The sequence below is a fragment of the Hyperolius riggenbachi genome, chromosome 2 (genome assembly GCF_040937935.1).
Source record: "Hyperolius riggenbachi isolate aHypRig1 chromosome 2, aHypRig1.pri, whole genome shotgun sequence".
NCBI classification, from domain to species: domain Eukaryota; kingdom Metazoa; phylum Chordata; class Amphibia; order Anura; family Hyperoliidae; genus Hyperolius; species Hyperolius riggenbachi.
This window is the reverse complement of record NC_090647.1, coordinates 96,306,629-96,319,065: the sequence shown is the minus strand read 5'-3', so window position 1 is coordinate 96,319,065 and position 12,437 is coordinate 96,306,629. Positions and strand designations below refer to the sequence as shown.

Sequence of the window (12,437 nt, the reverse complement as noted above, 5' to 3'; positions counted from 1 at the left end):
AACTTGAACTCCTCAGCATTTGCGTCTTGCTGCTAACAAAGACAATGATGGAAAACTTTCAATAGGGTTGCTTGCATACCGATTTCTTTCCTCAGCAAGGCATAGCAGATCTCCAGAGGTCAGGCAGGCTGAATAGCTGTATAAACTCCAATGCAGTCTGGTATATTGGTTGGCTCAAGCTTCTTTCTCCCCACATTGAGGTGACATGTGATGATGAACATGAGACATCTTCAACATGACCTCTGACTCCACACCCTCGAGATCTTGATCAACTCCTGCATCTATGGCCTGCTCCCTAACTCCTTGATCATATTGTGTTGATCCTGAAAAGAATATATCATTACTTGTACAAGAAGATCCTCAAAGTGGCCAATAATCCATAAAATCTGGCAAAAAAAATAGTTCTGCCTACCTGCAGTCAGAGCTGGTTGGAGACAGGCACATATGAGGGGGCAGTCAGAAATGTGAAGGGGACATCATGTTTGAGAACATTTTCGGTAGGTACGGTAGTGCGGCAAAAAATGGGCGTGGTAATGACATCATGGGGGGGGGCTAAGTGTAATTAACTGTAACAGCTAATGTAGTTACATAAAAAAATTTTAAAAAGTAAATTCACATGACATACAGCCAGTGTCCCCAGTATATGTAGCCAGGTGTATAGCTGCCCCCAGTATATGTAGCCAGGTGTATAGGTGTCCCAAGTATAGGTAGCCAGGTGTATAGGTGTCCGCAGTATATGTAGCCAGGTGTATAGGTGTCCCCAGTATAGGTAGCCAGGACTTACCGTGTCCCCAGTATAGCCAGGTGTACAGATGTCCCCAGGAGTGGTGGCAGCGGAGAGAAGAGGAAGCAATGGGCACAGCGGCGGGGAGACCCAGGTGAGGGAAGGGGGGATGTCTACCCCCTTCCCTCACCTGGGGCTCCCCTTCCCTCACTTCCCCATCCAGATAGCACCTGAGCAGCTGGCAGCGGGCGGTGGCAGAACGCTTCCTATTCCGGCGCGGTAGGGAGATCTGTGCGCCACTACTCTGGTCTAGTCAGTGACATCACTAGACCAGAGTAGCGGCGCACAGATCTCCTTACCGCGTCGGAATAGGAAGCATTCTGCCGCCATCCACTGCCAGCCACTCTTCCCCCTTCCCTGCCGCTGTGCCCATCACTCCCTCTTCTCTCCGCTGCCACCCCACCTGCTTGAGGGGGCATTGTATTTATTTGAGGGGGCGATGCCCCCTCTTGCCGCACACTAGAGCCGGCTCTGCCTGCATTCAACTGCTCTTTTTCACCCGAAGATTCTAAACTTTCATTGAAATAATCATCACTGTCACTGTGGAAAATGTAATACTAACCTACCAGTTCCTCAAACACCTCAGCAGTATAAAATCCCAGTTTTTGGGTAGCCATCGTGCTCACACATCGTGCAACAAACACTATGGGCTTGATTCACTAAGACAAATGGCATGCCTTATCAGAGTTAACACACCTTATCAAAGTTAACACGCCTTATCAGAGTCACATACCTAGCGCTACAAACCCACAGGGGCCCAGGGCAGGACGAGTGGAGCTCTCGTCATTGCCAATTAGCAGGCATACGTTTGCTATGCTACTCTGATAAGGCGTGTTAACTTTGATAAGGCGCGTTATCTCTGATAAGGCATGCTATTTGTCTAAGGTGAATCAAGCCCTATATGTCACTTCCCATACTCTCTGAACTACTAATTGTAAAATTTCAGCTGTTTGCATCTAGCTCATTTGCATAGTGCAGGCGGAAGTAGTTTTGGCAAACATACTCCTTTATATATCTGTAGCATATGGAGGTGAACATTTGGAAAGCCTAAAGACGATAGTTGCAGTCAAAGAAATTTTGTCGAAAAACGTCTTTAGCCATAGCGTATGGAGGCGAACCTCCTGAAATGCCTAAAGGTGTTGGCGGCAGTATAAGGATTAAAGTATATAAGCAACAATTCTGGTGTTTAGACGGCATTCTTGTGTATAATATCCTTGTGTTTAAAGATACAGGTAGTCCCCGGTTACCAAACAAGATAGGGACTGTAGGTTCGTTCTTAGCCTGAATCTGTTCTTAAGTCAGAACACTGTGTCATCTCTGTCCCCTGTATCTCATCTGTGCCCCCCTGTGCCTCCAGTGTCCCCCTCTGTGTCACCTCTGCCCCCTGCAACTGCTTACACAAGTTTAAAACCCATTTTTTCTTTGATTTTTTTTAAAATCGATTTTCTCAAGAACTACAAGTCCATTTTTTTTTTACTTGTTCCTACCGTATCACAGAATCAACGCCTTTCGTATCGGTGGGTCATTCGTAAATCAGGTGTTCATAAGCCAGGGACTACCTGTACATCATTTCATATACCTACAACATGATAGCCACTTTATCTCCCTAAAACGAAGCACATATGAGCTACAGAGCTCTGTGTATCTCTGTGTATCAGTGCCTTAGCCATGTCAGCTTTACAAGTGCATGGTTTAACAATATTGCAGTTGATGCCTGGAATCCCCATGATAAGGAAGGGAATATGAACATTTGTCTGGGTCACATCCATTCTTTAGAAACTTGTACAAGTAGACAAGAAGTAATAGTGGTAATGTCTTCTATTTAGAAAGTTAATTACTTGGTTCCCCTTACACAATCACACCCTGTAACATGATCCACCATGAACATAATACTGTGGGCTTGAACTCTTCTTTACCTTTCTAATTAAAACCAGTTGGGTTTTGTCAATGACCTCTTGTCTTAAAATCTCAGTCATTTTTAATCAGAGGAAAGTTAAGGCGTTTGAGTACTCTGTACTATATGAACAGGGTTATGGTGGAGCTCTGTGATACTGAATATGTCACAAAGGTGCAGCTGACCTTTAATTTTGGAGGAACATGGAGGGAAAGGGCTTACATATGATATAATATCCCCCTTATGCTGACAAAGGCAGTATCTATGTACAGGTTCCCACACATGTAGTTGACCCATACAAAATAAACAGAATTCCCGCATGCGTTGAGAGACTGGTTCATGTGTAGCCAAGTATAGCACTAATTCCACATGTTGGATGACTGTTACTAAAGAGGAAACAGCTTTTCCCAAAAATACAATTTTACAGCAGAAGCATTTTTGCTTTCTTTCAGGAATATATGTCTTTTTGATGGTGCTTCAGTTTGTGGAAATATGTATTAGTACGGAGCTCTGACTGGCCTCTTGATGTTTAAAGAGGAACTCCAGTGAAAATAGTGTAATAAAAAAGTGCTTCATTTTTTATTAATTATGTATAAATGATTTAGTCAGTGTTTGCTCATTGTAAAATCTTTCCTCTCCCCGATTTACATTCTGACATCTATTACATGGTGACATTTTTACTGTGGGCAGGTTATGTAGCTGCTGCTAGCTGTTTTGGCCGTTGCAAATTCACTTCCCACTCAATGTGGTACTACAGCAATATACTTGCGATCAGTTTATGCAGTACATGCCCACTCTCGTCCCTACTGCATTAAATAATGACTGACTATGTAAGGCCCCGTTCACACTTACCGTACGGTTCCGATCCGGATCCGGTCCATTTGCATCAGGCATGCATCAGGCTGCCATCCGGATCCGTGGGCAAAAAATAGCGAAATTTTAAGAAAAAAAATGTTGGGGTCAGCAGAAGGTGCACCTGGTGCACGTGTAGAATCAGGTTCCTCCGCTGTAGGCCTCACCTCCACCTCCGACATTCTGCCAAACAGCTCCAGCACGTCTGTCACTGCTGCTTCACTCCAGACATGCTTGGCCCATGTGTCCCCATCCGAAATGGCCGCTTGCATACGCATAGGAAGTGGGGTAGAACGTCAGGTTTTTGTAGGCAGTGTGTTCTGTGCCTTCCGTTCCCCATTGGTTTCTGTGTTCCGGATGGTGCTGTCAGGCTCCAGTCCGGCTCCGGTCCGGGTGCGTTGGCCGGAGATCCGGAGCCAAAAAATAGCGCATGTTGGAAAAAAGTCCGGAGTCCGGATCCGATCCGGCTCCGGTACATACGCGTGTGAACGTCCGCATAGACTTTACATTGCTATGCGGAACGTGCGTTCCGTTTGTACAGTATGCGGTCCGGATCAGATCCGGAAAATCCGGATAGCGAACGCTAATGTAACCCGGGCCTTAGACTGACTATGGTAGACATCAGATTGTGTACTCATCATAGGGACAGTTAGGGCTTGTTCACACCTAGGGCGCTTTCGGCTTTTTTTAAGTGTTGGCGATTTTCAAAATCACCTTAAAAGCGCTTGTGCAATGATTCCCTATGAGAGTGTTCACATATGAGCAGTTTGATTGCAATCTGATCACCAAAGCGCTGCCTGTACCATTTTTGGGGTGATTTGCCTATAATGGAAAGTATAGGAAAATCGCAAAGCGCTTGAAAAAGTACTTTGTATAGCGATTTCCTGGGCGCTTTTTAGAATAAATACATGGGGCTTAATTCACTAAGACAAATAGCATGCCTTATCAGAGTTAACATGCCTTATCAGAGTTAGCACACCTTGTCAGAGTTAGCATGCCTTATTAGAGTAGCATAGCAATCACTACGAACTTATGCCTGCTAATTGGCAATGAGGAGAGCTCCACTCATCCTGCCCTGAGAGCCCCTACGGGTCCAATCACTTTAAAGGACATTATCCCCGCACTTTAATTGGCCCAGTAGGCTGCCTGTCACTTGAGTTTCACTTGGCAGCCTATTGGGCCAATCAAAGTGCTGGGATAAAGTCCTTTAAAGTGATAGGACCCGTAGGGGCTCAAGGCTGGATGAGTCAAGCTGTCGTCATTGCCAATTAACAGGCATAAGTTTGTAGCGGTCGCTATGCTACTCTGATAAGGCATGTTAACTCTGTCAGGGTGTGTTAACTCTGATAAGGCATGTTAACTCTGATAAGGCATGCTATTTGTCTTAGTGAATCAAGCCCATTGTATTTATTCTTTTCCGGCTCAAAAAGTTCACTTCCTGACTGACGCCAGGAAGTGAAAAAATGAATCGCTCTGCAAAAGCACTTAGAAAAGCGGTTTAGTAAAAATCACTAACGCGCAGTTAAGCGCCGGGAGGCTCTAAAAGAGATCGCCCACAAAATCGCAAAATGCTGGTGTCAGCGATTGCGATTTATGATGTGAACAAGGTCTTAAAGAGACTCCGTAACAAAAATTGCATCCTGTTTTTTATCATCCTACATGTTCCAAAAGCTATTCTAATGTGTTCTGGCTAACTGCAGCACTTTCTACTATGACAGTCTCTGTAATAAATCAATGTATCTTTCCCCTGTCAGACTTGTCGGCCTGTGTCTGGAAGGCTGCCAAGTTCTTCAGTGTTGTGGTTCTGCTATGAACTCACCCTTTCTGGCCCCTCTATGCACACTGCCTGTGTGTTATTTAGATAAGAGAGAAGAGAGAAGCTGCTCTAATCAGCTGGATAAATCGTCCTCTGAGCTGGCTGGGCTTTCACATACTGAGGAATTACAAACAAGGGCAAAGCTGTTTGCAAGAAGAAAAGAGCAGCCTGAAACTTCAGTGCATGGGGGAAAGAAACACACAAATGATCTCTTGAGATTCAAAAGGAATGCTGTATACAGCCTGCTTATGTATGGATGTATTTTCTATGTGTGGACATACTGTACATCAACCTACTTCCTGTTTTGGTGGCCATTTTGTTTGTTTACAAACAAACTTTTAAAAACTGTTTTTAACCACTTTTAATGCGGCGAGGAGCGGCGAAATTGTGACAGAGGGTAATAGGAGATGTCCCCTAACGCACTGGTATGTTTACTTTTGAGCGATTTTAACAATACAGATTCTCTTTAAGGTGGCCTAACACCAGTTGATATGGCCAACAGATAGATCCCTCTTCAAACATTATCTGATCAGAGAGGAATCTATCTGGTCAAATCCCTCCACACACTCCACACAGATTGATTTCAGGATGATATTGAAAATCTGTGCACCCCCCCCCCCCCCCTTCCCTGCCCAGCGGGGCTTCTCTTACCTTGTTGTGGTGTGGTTCCAGTCTCTTTTCTCCCAGCTGGCTTCTTCTTCCTCTCCTCACTCCCTAGTCCCAGGGCTTCTGTGCGGTGTATGTTATAGAGGGCACCATGGAACATACCTTATGTGACCACTAGAGGCCTCAAGTATTTAGCCTTTAATATTTGCATCACACAGGCCGATCAACTGAAATTTTGCTTCCTGCGGGCAAAAAAATCAGTCAATCAGGAATTTTTTTCGGCATGCATCCATTTCAAGCAGATACAACCAAATGATTGAATAGGCTGGATAACAGTGCAAAAAAAATCAATAAGTGTATGGCCACCATTAATCTTGTGGCTATGGTCACTATGTAAACAAACTGGAAGATGTCACAGCACTATATAAATACACAATAATGAGCATAATAATAATGTACACACAACACACTATGCTCACACTACTGTAGCAATGCTAACACACTGGAGCTATCATAATGCCAGTTTCATAAAACCATTTCGCAAGATTCTTGCGATTCGACCAGAAGTTTGACTAAAATCTTGTGATTCTGTTGGCTATGATTTATCTTATCCCCATCTATGCTTAGACAGCATGGTGACCCCTTTATACAAATAAATCCTTTTGGAACTCTGATTTAAACATAACAAAACAAAAGTTTGCCTTCTTAGAATAGAAGGTATTTGCTATAATTCAGGTTGTCTTCCACAATGCATCACTGTACCTTCTGTTTTAAAGGACAAGTTGGAGGTAAAATAAAAAAAACAGGATCTACTTACCTTACCTGGGGCTTCATCCAGCCAGGCAGGCTGTCCTTCAAGAAGGCAAACTTTTGTTTTGCAAAACATCGTAGTGAGAGGGCTTTTGGCTCTTTTGTAGCCCCTTACACGCTCCTAGGAGTGTGTGTTCTGGTTCACCATGAGCTTGCTGGGTAGTTTGTAACTCTCGATTTAAACATAAGACCACAATGTGAATGCAGATCATAAATGCATGTAAGCAAATATTGGAACAGATGCACCATAAAGGGAGAAAATTAGCCCATAGCCCTTTTTAAACTGTGAGATATTTGTAAAGCCCTACAACTGGATGTCAGGCATTGTGGAATGTGCTGCTGACAGACAGCTCCTCTTTGCCTGTTGAATTCTTTATGGTCTGTAAATAACTTCTACTGTCATGTATAAGAAAGTGAAATAGGAGAGCGGACAGCAGAGAACCACCAATACAGATGTCAGGAGGGCCAGCCATGAGCTCCAGGTGTCAGGGCACTAATCTAGGACTTGTCGGTGTTCAGGTTTTATGCATGGAACATAAATCAGTTTTACTCAATATGGAAAATACTTCTAAGTCATGTCTGTGTGGGGAAAAAAGGTGAAAAGTTGATGCTACAGACGCGTTAATTTTAATAATTTGATGTTCAAATGAACAATTTTTTCCCATTATTGATTACATATAAAATATTGGACCCATACACCAAAGCAATACAGAATTATAGAAAGCAACTACAGAATTTCCCAGTATACTAAAAATTTGAGCGTTGTCTTCACTCCCATTGTTCTATTTGGTGCCAGTAGGACAGAGTGGCTCTGTTTTAGGCTCACATGTCCAACTTAATGCACAACCAACCGCACATCATGACCAACTGTACAACTGTTTACATGACAAGTACGTACACACATGGCAACCAACTAAACAACCAACTCACTTAAAGGGGCACTATTGCGAAAAATATCTTTTTCTAGTCCAAAACCTGTTGCTTCTGTCAGATTTCTATTACCTACTGTAAGTGACAGCAACATAGGAGAAAAGTAATATATGGCTCATTTTACTCTGGAAAAGATGTACTTCTTATTTGTTTGTTTGCACATATTTTAAATTTTAAAATTGTTCACAATAGTGCCCCTTCAAACACTATGGGCTTGATTCACTAAACCGTGATAACTCATATCACGGCTGCGCCAGCGCAATCGCAAATTTTCGAGTGCAAAAATTCATGATTGCGTGCAAAAATTCCCAATTGCGTGCGAAAACGCTAGTGCGGCCATGATATCAGTTATCATGGTTTAGTGAATCAAGCCCTATGTGCGAAAGCTAAATGACATACTGCACAACATGTCCACATTCAAAAGCAACAAAGTTGTTCGAAAGAATTGTACACTCGTTCCAACCTGCATGATAGTTGGGCAGATTGATATCAGTTGGTCATTTGTTTGTTTGCAAACCGTACACACCAACAACTTATCTTCCAACAGACCAAGTTTGAAGGATAGTTTAACAGCTTGTTAGTAGGTGTGTATGACCCTTTAGAATACCGTAGTTATCCCCTTTGTAAAGGGTAGAAAGGATTTATTTATTATTTTTTTTAAAGCAATGTTTCCAGCCCAGAAGAATGAATGTGTAGGGAGAATAAAAACACTATGGGCTTGATTCACAAAAGTGTGCTAACTATTAGCACTGCCGTTTTCGTGCGAATTTTCACGTTTCCGCGCGATCGCGAATTTTCGCACGCAATTAAACGGTTTAACATGCAAACGTGAATTTCCCCGCAAATTCGTTAATGATTCTGCGTGAAAATTGTGCGCGAAAATTCACGATCGCGCGCGAACGTGAAAATTCACGCAAAAACGGCCGTGCTAACAGTTAGCACTCTTTTGTGAATCAAGCCCTATGTATTTGGACAAAGTGCTGGCTGCCAAGTATACACCTAAAGACAAGCCTGAGTAATAGTAATGCTCATTCGAATTTCGCAATTTCCACAACATTTCCAATCTGCATTTCTAATCCGAAATCGGATTTCTGCACAAGTGCCGCATTACAACTCAGTAATTTTTGCCCAATCACAGAACTCGGAAGCATTGGACCAATCAGAGAATGCAGAGTCAATGTGGAAGTATTTGGCCAATCAGAGAGTACAAAAAAATTACCAAAGAAAAGACTCCTCAGAAATCAGAGAATGGAAATTGGAAACCGGATTTCTGTGGGAATACTGCATTAATGCAACTAGGTAATTTTAGCCCAATCACAGAACTCAGAAGCATTGGACCAATCAGAGAATGTAGATTCAACTCGGAAGTATTTAGCCAAAAAATGACCCAAAAAAATATTCCTTGAAAAATTGAAATCCGCAGAATCGGTTATCGACATTGGCAGAAATTTGAATTTCCGCAGAATCAGAAGTTGGCATTTCCGACCATCCCTACCTGAGTAAAGCCTCGTACACATGCACAACTAAAGTCATTTGAAAGGTCCGACAATTGATAGATTGTGCCGTGTTGGACTAAAATTGTGTGCAAAAATGTAGCCAAATGGCATGACAAGGGACCGATACCAGGCATTTTGCCCCATCCGTCTGCATTATCAACTCACATGACTGTTGGGCAGATATCATGCAGTTGGCCCCATGTGTACAATGTCGTTTAAAGGACATTGTTCTACTGAATGTGGACATGTCATGCATAATGTTGTTTTCGCTTGCAAGCGCAGAATTTGCATGAGTTGGTCACTGGCAATATGGGTGTGCAGAAACGACAAGTCTTTTCAACAACGTCACCAACAAAGCCGTCTGTTTTCTGTGACTTTTATTGGGCGTGTGTATGGACCTTAAGTTTGACATAACAAATAGGACAACTGAAGTGAGAGATATGGAGGCGGCCATATTTATTTCCTTTCAGACAATACCAGCTGCCTGGCATCCCACTGATTTTTCATATATCAGTAGTGGCCTGGCACTTGCTATATTATCAGGTACCTCCAGCACCCAAATTACCTTTTCTGTTGGATTTAGCAACGTTATTACTTAAGCTGTAGTATAATGAAGCAACCACAAGACGTCACTGTCTGTAATGTGTGATTATGATTTCTATGGTATTGTCATTTTTTGTATTAATTCTGTGTTCCTCTCGCTTCTAAGTAAGCTGCATTACCTGATTGTTGTGTATAATTTATCTCTGCACTATTTCTTCAGTAAAGACTTCTATGCTGATAACCTCCTCTCATGCTCACATCCAGGGCTTCCCATGAGCATCATCCCTCATCTGGAACTCTCTTCCACAGCTTGTACGTCATGCTCCAAACTTGGACATCTTTAAACGCACTCTTAAAACACACCTATTCAGACAAGCTTATAACATTGTATAGCCCCTATTTACTTATCTGTTCACAATGTAATCAGAGCCAAAGGCTCACTGCCTCATCCCCCCTCCCCCCACGACTCCTTACCTAGTGTGTTCCCCACTACCCTTTAGATTGCAAGCTTGCAAGAGCAGGGTCATCATCCTCTTAATGTTTACTGTTTTTTGTTGCAATATTTATGCAGCTTGAGACTCTGCTGTACATTTTTGGTTGTACCTATATTCCCCCGTGTCATCTCTTTTTGCTTTGTAAAGCGTTGCGGAATATGCTGGCGCTTTATAATTAAAAAATAATAATAATCATCATATTTGCAGCTATAAGGGGGCCCCCATTTTATTGGCAGGCTTTAGCTAAGAAAGGGGTGATAGAAATAGGCACTGGTTAGACTTAGGTTTAGGCATCTCTGGGTGGGGTCTAGGGTTAGGCACCAGAGGGGGTGGTTGGGGTTAGGCTTCAGAGGGGGGTGGTTAACGTTAGGCATGGTATGGTGGGCTAGGTTTAGGTATTTAGGCATGAGTAAAGGGAAGGCTCTGTGTGAGAAAAAAGTTAGGTTAGGCTACAGTCAAATATTGTTAAAAATTACCAATATTTTACTTTCCGAATAACCCACTGATTCCTAGTAGATTATAGGTATTTACTGATATTCTATTTTTGGCTATACCTGGCACCCAAATTCTCACACCACCCATTTTAAATGTACATGGAAATTCTCTCAGTTGGGGTCACAAAACAACCATAAAAATCCCAAACCATTTTAACCATTTTAAAAAGTAAAATCTTTTTTCCTAAAGTTGCAATTTAAATGGATACTTAAAGGGACTCCGAGCAGTGCAGAAACTATGGAAATATGCATATCATTTTAAAGCTCTCTTTCTCCTCTTTTCAATGATATATAAACCGCCGCCCTACGCCTTTTAGTTTTCACTATTTTCGCGATTGAAAATGCTGCGGCTGCGATTTCAATCGCGAAAATAGAGAAAACTAAAAGGCGTAGGGCGACGATTTAGGTGTCGCCAGAAAGAGGAAAAAGAGAGCTTTAAAATGATACCCATCTTTCCATAGTTACATTGTATTACACAGGGCGACTTTTTCCTAAAGTCAGCAGCTCTATTCTGCTGAATGGAGCTGCTGACACTGGGGAAAGTGTCGTCCTGTGTAATACAAGTAACTATGGAAAGATGGATATCATTTTAAAGCTCTCTTTCTCCTCTTTCTGGCGACACCTAAATCGTCACCCTACGCCTTTTAGTTTTCTCTATTTTAGCGATTGAAATCGCGACCACGGCAATTTCAATCGCGAAAATAGCGAAAACTTAAAGGCGTAGGGTGGCGGTTTATATATCATTGGAAAGAGGAGAAAGAGAGCTTTAAAATGATATCCATCTTTCCATAGTTTCTGCACTGCTCGGAGTCCCTTTAAGGCATGAGTAAAAAAAAATCAGTTTTACTTACCTGGGGCTTCTACCAACCCCCTGCAGCCGTCTCTCTGCAGACCCTGCCCTCGCAAAAATGAAACTAGCTGGCGGCGTGGGCCCGGAGGATCCGTAAGTGACTGCAAGTGCATGGGACGGCTGCAGGGGGCTGGTAGAAGCCCCAGGTGAGTAAAGCTGATTTTTTATTCATACCTTAAGTATTAAGTATCAGGCCTCTAAGCTACCAGTGATAAGCAAAAATCCTGATATTCTTTGTGCCTTATTATTATTATTTAGTATTTATATAGCGCCAACATATTACGCAGCGCTGTACAGTGTATATATATATATATATCTTGTCACTAACTGTCCATCAAAGGAGCTCACAATCTAATCCCTACCATTGCCATATGTCTATATTATGTAGTGTAAGTACTGTAGTCTAGGGCCAATTTTTAGGGGGAGCCAATTAACTTATCCGTATGTTTTTGGAATGTGGGAGGAAACCAGAGTGCCCGGAGGAAACCCACGCAGACACGGAGAGAACATACAAACTCTTTGCAGATAGTGCCCTGGCTGGGATTCGAACCAGGGACCCAGCGCTGCAAGGCGAGAGAGCTAACCACTACGCCACCGTGCCTTAATTATGTTTAATCCGACTTTCGAGCAAAAATGGCAGCAAATAAAAAATAACAAGTTTTTGTGGTAAAATAACACGTTTTCACATTTTTGCTGTAAAAAATAATGCGTTTTTGTGAATTTTTTACCATATTGTGAAAAAACAATCTATTTTCGTGAAACTATTCTCAAAATCGAAAATGCTATTTTCAATGCGAAATTGAGAGCGACACTCTTAGGGGCAAAGATAAAGGGCTTGATTCACTAAAGCTGGTAACAGAAATAGCAC

At 42.4% G+C, this 12,437-nt stretch overlaps 1 long non-coding RNA gene across 2 annotated transcripts in view; it reads right to left on the bottom strand.

The window, feature by feature from the left end:
* LOC137545645 (uncharacterized) overlaps positions 1-12,437 on the bottom strand; it is a 158,872-nt gene that overhangs the window by 104,456 nt on the left and 41,979 nt on the right. For both annotated transcript variants that reach the window (XR_011026071.1, XR_011026072.1), the window contains exon 2: positions 5,998-6,194. This is a non-coding gene — a long non-coding RNA (uncharacterized lncRNA). The remainder of the gene's footprint in view (positions 1-5,997; positions 6,195-12,437) is intronic.